General features: G+C 35.9%; 1 pseudogene; it reads right to left on the reverse strand.

The window, feature by feature from the left end:
- Positions 1-1,764: 1,764 nt before the first annotated feature.
- Positions 1,765-1,958, reverse strand: LOC143885713 (small nucleolar RNA U3; annotated as a pseudogene).
- Positions 1,959-9,647: the final 7,689 nt, after the last annotated feature.

Raw genomic sequence — 9,647 nt, forward strand, 5'->3', positions numbered from 1 at the left:
GAGTGGATGCCTACTAACCTCATGGTTGTTGATCCACTTACGAAGGCACTAGTGTGTGCACAGCTTTATTTTATGTTGCCCAGGATGGGCTTGATGTAATACATTACTTTTATTTATTTCATTTTCTTGTTAAATGTATATAAGGGAAAACCCTCGAGGTCAAACCCTTCACATAAAAGTAAGACATCTTATGGGGAGAGTAAGACCCAATGTTAGGGCAGCCCATAAGGACACAATTCCTCATTTATTGAGGTTACTCTAAAGGAGAAGGACACATCCTTGTTGCCAGGCATACTCAAGAAGAGTTTTGTCCCAAGGGTGAAAGCTAACTGAGGAGTATACTTAAGGTATAAGGGGACAAGAGGGTTATTTTTTGTTATAGCTAAGATAGAGTTCGGGAGACTCTCCACTCGTTCAATGAAGTTATGACAAATATGATTCCTCTCCTAAATATCTGTGTGCCCACTTGGAAAGCCCAGGTACCGGGTCCACTTGTATGGTCAAGCCATGTGGTATTGGCATTAGTGACTTAAATGGTTAGTATGTAAAACCATAATAGTCCTTAACTCCCAAAAGGGGTAGGGCTACTGATATCACTTCTTAAATCCTTATAAAATTTTCCAACTTATGTACTAGGTGTACCTAAGGAAGGTTGAGGTGGCCAAGAGTGGTTGGAGTATATCCGGTCATTTGTGTCAAGCGGGGGATTGTTGGATATTGACCCTGCATGGCCGGACATTCCCTTTGCCTAGGTGGCATATTACTCCGTAAACTAAAGACTTGGTGTATGGGAGGATGGGTTTATCCCTTAATGATTCTATAATGGGACAATCTCACCAAGTATGTATCCCAAAATGAATCACCGAACGAGAGTTAGTATGACGGGGTTAATGCACATGTGTCTTAATGGTTGGCCACCACCCACAGTCTCCATTGGAAATGGAACTGGACTCTCGATCAGAGGCAATGTTTATGGGGCCTAGCACATTGCACATTGTGTTATAAAACAAAAGGACACGACCTACCATGATATCAATTAATTCGTGACATGGTGATGACATGCAATCTTATGCAATCAAGGGACACCCTATGCAACAATCGAGATCGTATTAATAATCTATGTCCGATCAGTCTCATGGGACCCCCTAACTGATCAAAATGGAAGTAATTGAGCTTATATGTACATGAATTAATCTAGACCGTTCATTGTATGCCCTTCACCCAATTTACGTACAATGAAATGTATTTAGATATTTTTAATAATTTAAGTCTCACCATTTATGTGCTTGATTATGTCCATGTACTTGCACTTATGCACATCAATGGTTAATTTAGATGCAATTACATGCACTTTATTATATTTACATGTTGGTTAAACGAGACTTAAACATTGAAAATTCATGCACGTGTACGTGGTGTTTTGGGGACTCTTGATGGCCTTTACATTCATTGTATATTGCTAACTCCAAGGATGGCCAGCTTGGAGAGTAAATGCATCATGAATGTAAAGAGTCAAATTCTCCCTATAAATACCAACCATGGATGGCTGGTTGAAGATATGAGTTGGAAAAGGAAGCAACACATTTCTTGAGAGGGATCCATTTCTCTATTCACGCCTTTAAGGTATCAAGTCACTGACTATCCCGAAGGACAAGGAAGAGACTTGATACCTTAAAGGCGTGAATAGAGAAATGGATCCCTCTTAAGAAATGTGGTGGCTTCCTTTTCCAACTCATTTCTTCAACCAGCCATCCTTTTTTATATTTTCCGTCAGACAACCGTGCTATCGCCCCAGCCAGAAACCTGACCGAGAACGATCCTCTAATGCCAAGAAATCCCAAAAAGAAATCTCAGCCATCAATTACGCTCTGATCGCACGGTCATATTTCATCAACCGGACGTAGGTGCCTATCTCCTTAGAACTTAAGGATAAAGAAGTTCGAGCCTATATAAATGGAACTGGACTATAGAAATGGAAAAGGAAATGGAACTGGACTCTCGGACAGAGGTAATGTGTATGGGGCCTAACACATTGCATATTGTGTTATAAAATAAAAGGACACGACCTACCATGATATCAATTAATTCCTGACATGGTGATGACATGCGATCTTATGCAATCAAGGGACACCCTATGCAATAATTGAGATCGTATTAGTAATCTATATCTGATCAGTCTCATGGGACCCCCTAACTGATCAAAATGGAAGTAATTGAGCTTATATGTACATGAATTAATCTAGACCGTTCATTGTATGCCCTTCACCCAATTTACGTACAATGAAATGTATTTAGATATTTTTAATAATTTAAGTCTCACCATTTATGTGCTTGATTATGTGCATGTACTTGCACTTATGCACATCAATGGTTAATTTAGATGCCATTACATGCACTTTATTATATTTACATGTTGGTTAAAAGAGACTTAAACATTAAAATTCATGCACGTGTAACTGGTGTTTTGGGGACTCGTGATGGCCTTTACATTCATTGTATATTGCTAACTCCAAGGATGGCCAGCTTGGAGAGTAAATGCATCATGAATGTAAAGAGTCAAATTCTCCCTATAAATACCAACCATGGATGGCTGGTTGAAGATGTGAGTTGGAAAAGGAAGCCAACACATTTCTTAAGAGGGATCCATTTCTCTATTCACGCCTTTGAGGTACAAGTTAGCAAGTCTCTTCCTTGTCCTTCGGGAGAGTCGGTGATTTGATACCTTAAATCCTCGTCTCCTTCAAAGGAACGGTAGAGATTTTTGTACCCCTCTCCCTCCAACATGTTATATTTTTGCTTAATCATTTTCTTCATGTCTTTGCTTGTGGCTTTATTAATGGTATTCATATTTTAGTAGGAAATCAATTTGGCTATTTATCACACCCAACACAACTATTATAATGGGTAGATGCCCAATAATGATGCTAGATTCCTATGACATGTGTCTAATCTATGTCTAGCAAAGTTAACAAGCAAGGCTTTCTAATTGTGGATGCTAAGTGCAAATGTGATGTAATTTTGCACTTAGTTGGGTGTTTTAAAAAGATATTCAATAAGCATAAAATATAGTCTAAACACAAATATAGCACTGAATTACAATTAGACTAAAGCAGGTAAAAGATGCGATCATTAAGCTCAAATGAATATAGATACTTTCTGTAGATACCCCATTTTGACTGAACCCAAAATAACTTGGTTCGATTAGAAACCCTATTAGATTAGTGTTTTAGAGTTCCAAATTGTTCTTTAAAGTAGTTTAGGATCCCAAGTAGGTCCCATTAAAATTTTGTTTAAATCCTTTGCGAATTGCCTAAGAAGACGAGCCGAGTTAGATAGTGCAAAAGGGGAGTGAAATATTCTATAAGCCAGCCAGTTTTTGTACTAGAGCAGAAAGGGGGGTGCATTATCCCTGTAATGTCACACATGAAAAGTTTTACTTGAAATTACCTATTTTTTAGTTAAAATACAACATATACATGAATAGGGGGGTTGTCCAAGGTAACTTAAGGGGCAAAAAATTTAGAGTTTTAGGGCTTGTTATTAGTGTTTTAAGATTTGTATTTATTGTTATCATTGTTTCTAACTTATGACTAAGATTGTGAGTTTTATTTCAGATTGTGATCATCTTTTCATTTGTTTTACTTACATGCTTAGTTGTAGCTCTCACATGTTTAGCTGTAGCTCTTTACTGCTTACTTGTATATTGTTTACTGCTCATATGCTTAGCTTTAGCTCTTTATTATTGCTGATTATTATTTTTGCTATCATCTACTGACGTTTGCTTACTATGCAGGTTTATCTCTTTAGTTATATATGTGCATGCATATGTTACTGTTTTCTTAGATGTGTTGTGTTAGGATTAGATGGATGCTTAGAGATTGATAACAAGGTTATCTGTTATCGAATTAGCATTAGTCTTCTCTGCCTCTTTGAGAGACAGCAGATTCTAGTGTTTATTATAATAACAGATGGTACTGGTACTAGTTTTCTTTAGGTATGGATGGTAGATATGATGTATGTAGATAGATAGCAGGGTTATCTGATATTAGATGGGTTCTAGTCTTCTCTGTCTCTTTGAGAGACAACAGATTATAGTGTTCTTTCTAATGTCAGACAACACTGATATCATTTCTCTTTAGGACTTGTTTGTTTTCTTTTACCCATGCCCGGGTCATGCATGCTTAGGTAGACGTTTACTCTAGGGTATTTGTTCTCATTTCACATGATTTTCGCCCAAAATTCAGCAAAGTTAATTAAAAAATGACATAAGAGACCAAGTGCTTGTACTTGGGCGGATTGAGATGCTCTTCGGACCTTCCTCATCCGTAATCAGGCACAGACCCATATATATTTCTGGTTATCTATTGCAGAGAGAATTTTATTTTTTGGGTTCCATGGCCTATCCATGGATGGCGACGCGGAGTTATTTTAGGTACGTCTTGGTTTCAAGCCTTGGCTCTGGATCAAGAGGTATCTCATTCATTTATATCGCCACTCGTGCTATGCTATGAGGGTGGCACCGTTTCGAGAGTTCCTTAGTGTGGGACCTGATCCCGTGAGAGGGGCCTGGCGCGCGAAGCGCCACACTCTCCTCTCTTGGTCTCTCGTACCCACCGATTGGCGTGTGCTTTTTTTTAATTGATTTAATTCATCTTTTCTGTAAACTTGGATCACTAAAGCAATCCGAATTCCACGCAAAAGAGAATGACAGAGTCGCCACCTAGATGAGAGATCTAGGACTCATAAATGACTAAAAATATTGATTCGTTACCTGATTACGAGAATGGAAGGCGTGAAGAGTTACCACCACATGCACTATTCTTGCCCGATAATCCGATCTTCGATTCCCAAAGTGAACTCTCTTAAATTTCTTTTAAATGGCTCATTTAACTCTATGTTAATGTACGAGCTACGTGTCATGCATCCTAGAATCTAATTTCAATGCAATTCCTAATTGTGTATCTTGATTTTTTAATTCGTTTGGATTCAATCTATGTGAAAGTCCTCATAAAATCTAGTTTCATGAAAAATCCTAGGTATTTTAATTAATTTAGTTAAGAATTCATAAAAAACTAATATACAAAACCCTACCATTTGTGGTGGGCCGACTCGGGTTTGGTATGCCACTCAAGCATCCAAGTTGCTTACGTATCACAGCCTCACTAGAATCAGAGTTGATCGTAGTTCGGTGCTCTTAAACTAAGCTACTTACGCCTAACTAATCTAGGACGCCGATCTAGACTGGATTGACTATTTCAACAGTTTTAAGAGAAATTATTTAGTTCAAGTTAAAGATTTTATTATCCTAGGACTTCATCTAAGATGCTATATGGTCCTAGCTAAGTGCACGACGTTCCTTAGACTAATGATGGTTAACCTACATCTTAGGTAACTAGGCCCGTCCTATGAAAAAGTGGGGTGACTAGTGTAACTAGATCTATGGCACGGTTGCTATCCGTAGCAAACGGCGGTGATGAGGCTGGACTCCTAACTCTAGGACTCTCTAAAACCTAAGACACAATGTGACGTAAGTGTTCCTAAGGGGCCCTAAAGGTTCTTACGATGGAAAACCGTAATCCAACGGTCCCAAGGATAAGGATTAAATCAATTCAGTTTGCCGAAGTTAATGATTTTCAATTCTTAAAAAGTTTTCAATTCCTAAAATCTAAGGAATACCAAAGGCTCTAGGGCTTGATTAGTTTCAGCCTTAGATTGCATCCATGGAAGGGAATAGTACTCTCAACCATTGTATAATTTAACACATAAGTTATAGTATATTATTGCTTGGCATGTTTCTCAGGATTTTCATGGACAGTGGACCTCGGAGCCAATAACATACTATAATTTACATGTTCAAATTATGCAGGATCGATCACAATTAGTATACGATTATGGATATGATTTCGGCAATTGAACTATCACGATATAACGAATTTATATGGGAGATCTATGAACCCTAAGGTTTCTGTTTGAAATAAGTTAGGGATTGAATTCATGATGAAAAGTTAAGATTGTTTGGAGATTTTTATTGACTTTTGTGTTGACTTGCTATTAAGTTGTGACTTATTAACATTAAGACCAGATTGATAGGATTACACAGAAACCTTAAGCAATCGAATTCTAAATTAGTTGAAACCTTTTTCGTAATAAGAAATTGATGGTTGTAATTTACTGGATGAGTTTCATGAATTTTAACTAAGTTTTACTATCAATTTCCAAATTTTCAAAATTTAAGTCAGATTATGGATTAACAAAGCAACTTATAGCATATGGCTTTCAAATTAGCTTAACCTTTTACAGTATAAATTTAATCATGATGTTAGGCTACTGTAAAAATTTCAAAGATTTTTATAACTATTTGATTCCAATTAAAATCCACACAAACATTGGATGAAATCAAAGAATTAATTAAAAGGCAAACCTAATGGTATCCTAAAATCAAGAAACAATTCCAGTAGATATATAATAGATTATAACATTTTCTATCAAAATTTTAAAACCTAAAAATTAAAACTCCTCCGTAAAATTGATTTGTAAATAGAAAAAGTGAATTTGTTTCCTAGGAATTGAAACCCGTTTATTAAAATAAATTACAAAACCATATTAAAACTTTGCAAAACTAATTGAAAATTCTTCTCTAACATTCCAGTAACCTAAGTTAATGGTTTGTGAAGAAAAATTTCTAAAATTCACTAATTTAATACGAAAAGGAATTACGGCATGTAAAACGGAGAACAAATTAGAAAACAGTAAAGAAAACATTTTTTTCAAAATTATTTTTCATGAAAAATTCACTTAATTTTTGAAATTTAATTTTGGAAAGTTTCATCAATTTTCAACATATTGTGGTATTTAATAAAAATAGGCCGAATTTAAAGTAATTTAAATTCGGATTAAAAAAAATCAAAACAATCCGAAATTTTTGGGTGAACTGAAAATCCAAAAATCGATTTGAAAGCAAATTTTCATAAAATTTGGGCTTGATTTGACCCATTTTCTATTTTATTATTCAAGAAATAACCTTTTGTCGGGTTATCTTTCGAAAATAAAATGAAAATCGAGGCGGTCAAACCATGGTCCAGGATCTTACTTTCCAGTTGTTTTAAAATTTTTGTTAACCTAAAACAAATATTGGTTTTTGAAAAAGCCCATGTTTTCAAATACTTGCTTTGAAAATCCAATTTAAATTCATATCGAAGAAAAAAGAAAGAAAATCAATATTTATATGGAGGAAAATTAATTTGTTGGTGAAATATTAGATTTTGAAAACTTATAATCTATATTATAACATACTGGAATTTCAAAGGAAAATTCCTTGATTTAATATATCAAAAGTAAAATCCTAGCATGCTTTTTTTTTCTACTTCACAAAGATGAGGAATCCTTACCGTTGATCGTGATCCTTGTCTCTAGGGTTGGTGATTCGAGATATACGCTTTGTCCAACCCTTTTATACGCTCAAGAAAACCCAAAGAATGACCCAATAATCCTTGATGTATGATATGTTGAAGAAGAAGAAGGAAGAATTCAAGAACCCTTTATGTACAAAAATGGTTGTTTCCTCTCTCTCCAAGAGAGAGGAGAGAGGGGCGGATAAATTTTTCAGCTCCTTACTAAGGTTGTTTCCTCTTATTTTTGTACAAAAAACCAGGGTTAAGAGAGAAATAGTAGTTTCCCACGTGAGAGCTCCCATCTTTGGCTTGTTTTCAATTTTCCCCTCTTGCTTTTTTTCTTTCTTGTTTCCAATTGGATTTGATTCCAATCTTAATTTCTTGTCAATCAAGACGTGCTATTCCCATTCCACATTGCTTCTTTGGAAAAAAACATTTTTAAGCAATCATTCCTCTTTTCCTTGTTTCCTTCTTTTCTTTTTATTCGTTTTATTTTTCTTTTAACAAATATGATGTCACATCAAGGTTGGGCACCCAACTTATGTGGGTCAGCCATGTGGGGCGCCCACCATGGTGGTCGACCTACATTGCTGAACCCACATGAGCTCCATCTTTCCGGGCTTTAGCCGAATTAGGCCATTTCACACGGGTTTCGGATTTTTCCGTAAAAATTCAATAAAATCTTTTCAAATTCAACGTTCTATATATGGACCAAACCCATTTGACCTTTATGGTGCATCCCTAACACATGATCGAACCATCTTTTTTTGGAAAATAACTTTTCGGACCAAAATGCCCCTATTTGACCGTTAGACATCCAAATGCGACCAAAATACCCTCAAATTGATTCACTCCTAAAGGAAAAAAAAATTAAAAATGGAAAGTCTTTGTGATCAAACTTCAAAAATAGAAACTTTTAAAGTTGGGTCCTTTCGGTGAGCAATATTAAACAGGATCATTTGGTATCCCCTGAAAATATCCAGAATACCCTCAACACTCAGGATTTCCAAATTAAGCGAAACCCCTGAGAAATTCTATATTTAGCAGGTTTTCCAAAATTCAAAAAATCATTCATAATCTCTCAGACACATTTCGGGGATCAAAAGAATTACATAAGAAAAGACCAAATTATCCCGAGGTACAAGAATTTGGTGAGACTAGGGAAAACCTTCAGAAATTCAAAAAATAGCAGATTTCCGAAAATTTATGAACGAACTCAAGATTTCTTAGACACAACTTAGGGACCAAATATGACATATTGAAAATGTCTAAAATACTCCCAAAGTGCAAGACTAAGAGAAAACCTTGAAAGATATAAATTTAGCAGGTTTTCCAAATATTACAAAATTACTCATAATTCATCAGCCATACCCTCAAGATGATTTTAGATATATGAGAAATGATTGAAATATCCATAAGATGATGAAAATGTGGAAGCCCCATGAGTTTCTAAAAATAGCAGGTTCCCTAAAACACTTGAGATTTTTGAGGATTCTTCAGTCATACTTTAGAGATAGTCTCAGGCACACTAGAAATGACCAACGTAACCCCCAATATACCCAAATTGGGAAAAAACTCCGAGAGTTTATAAAAATAGCAGCTTTTTCAAAATTCATAAAATTATTCAAGATTTCTCAAATACAACTCGGGGTCAAACAGGACACATCGAGAATTACTAAAATACCCCTGTAGTGCAAAAATGGGCAAAAATGAGGGAAACCCTGAAAATTCTAAAAATAGCAGTTTTTTTTCACTTGCTTGGAAACTCGAACTTTCATCTTCTAGACACCATTGGAACACCCTAAAAACCTTTAGGATTGCGAATCAACTTCAGAATTCCTTCAATGAGGCGAAATATATCCTAAAATGCACAGATGCCTAATCCTAGGTGGAATACGGACTCGAAACTTGACAAACTACCGAATCCTTTGCTTTTTTAAGTGTAGCAAAATGGGGGTGTCTACACTTGGTAGACCTCTCCTTCATCTAGAGATCCAAGGGACCGACGGGGACTCATTCCTCGCCGCCTTCTCTGGATCGGGTCCACAGGTTGGCGAATCCACTAGGGAGTTCTTGAAACATTGTCGAACTCTGTAAAAATGCCATTTTATTAATTTTGAAAAAAATTTGGGCCAAAATCAAGTTAAATGGGAACTTTATCGTTACAAATCTAGGGGCACCAAATAGATGCATATTTAACAAGGGCTCACACACCACTTTCATCCCTTGCATATATTATCCTATTTTGTGGTTACT

This window comes from Tasmannia lanceolata, unplaced genomic scaffold (genome assembly GCF_043159265.1).
Source record: "Tasmannia lanceolata isolate RefF3 unplaced genomic scaffold, GAP_Taslan_0.1 ptg000008l, whole genome shotgun sequence".
NCBI classification, from domain to species: domain Eukaryota; kingdom Viridiplantae; phylum Streptophyta; class Magnoliopsida; order Canellales; family Winteraceae; genus Tasmannia; species Tasmannia lanceolata.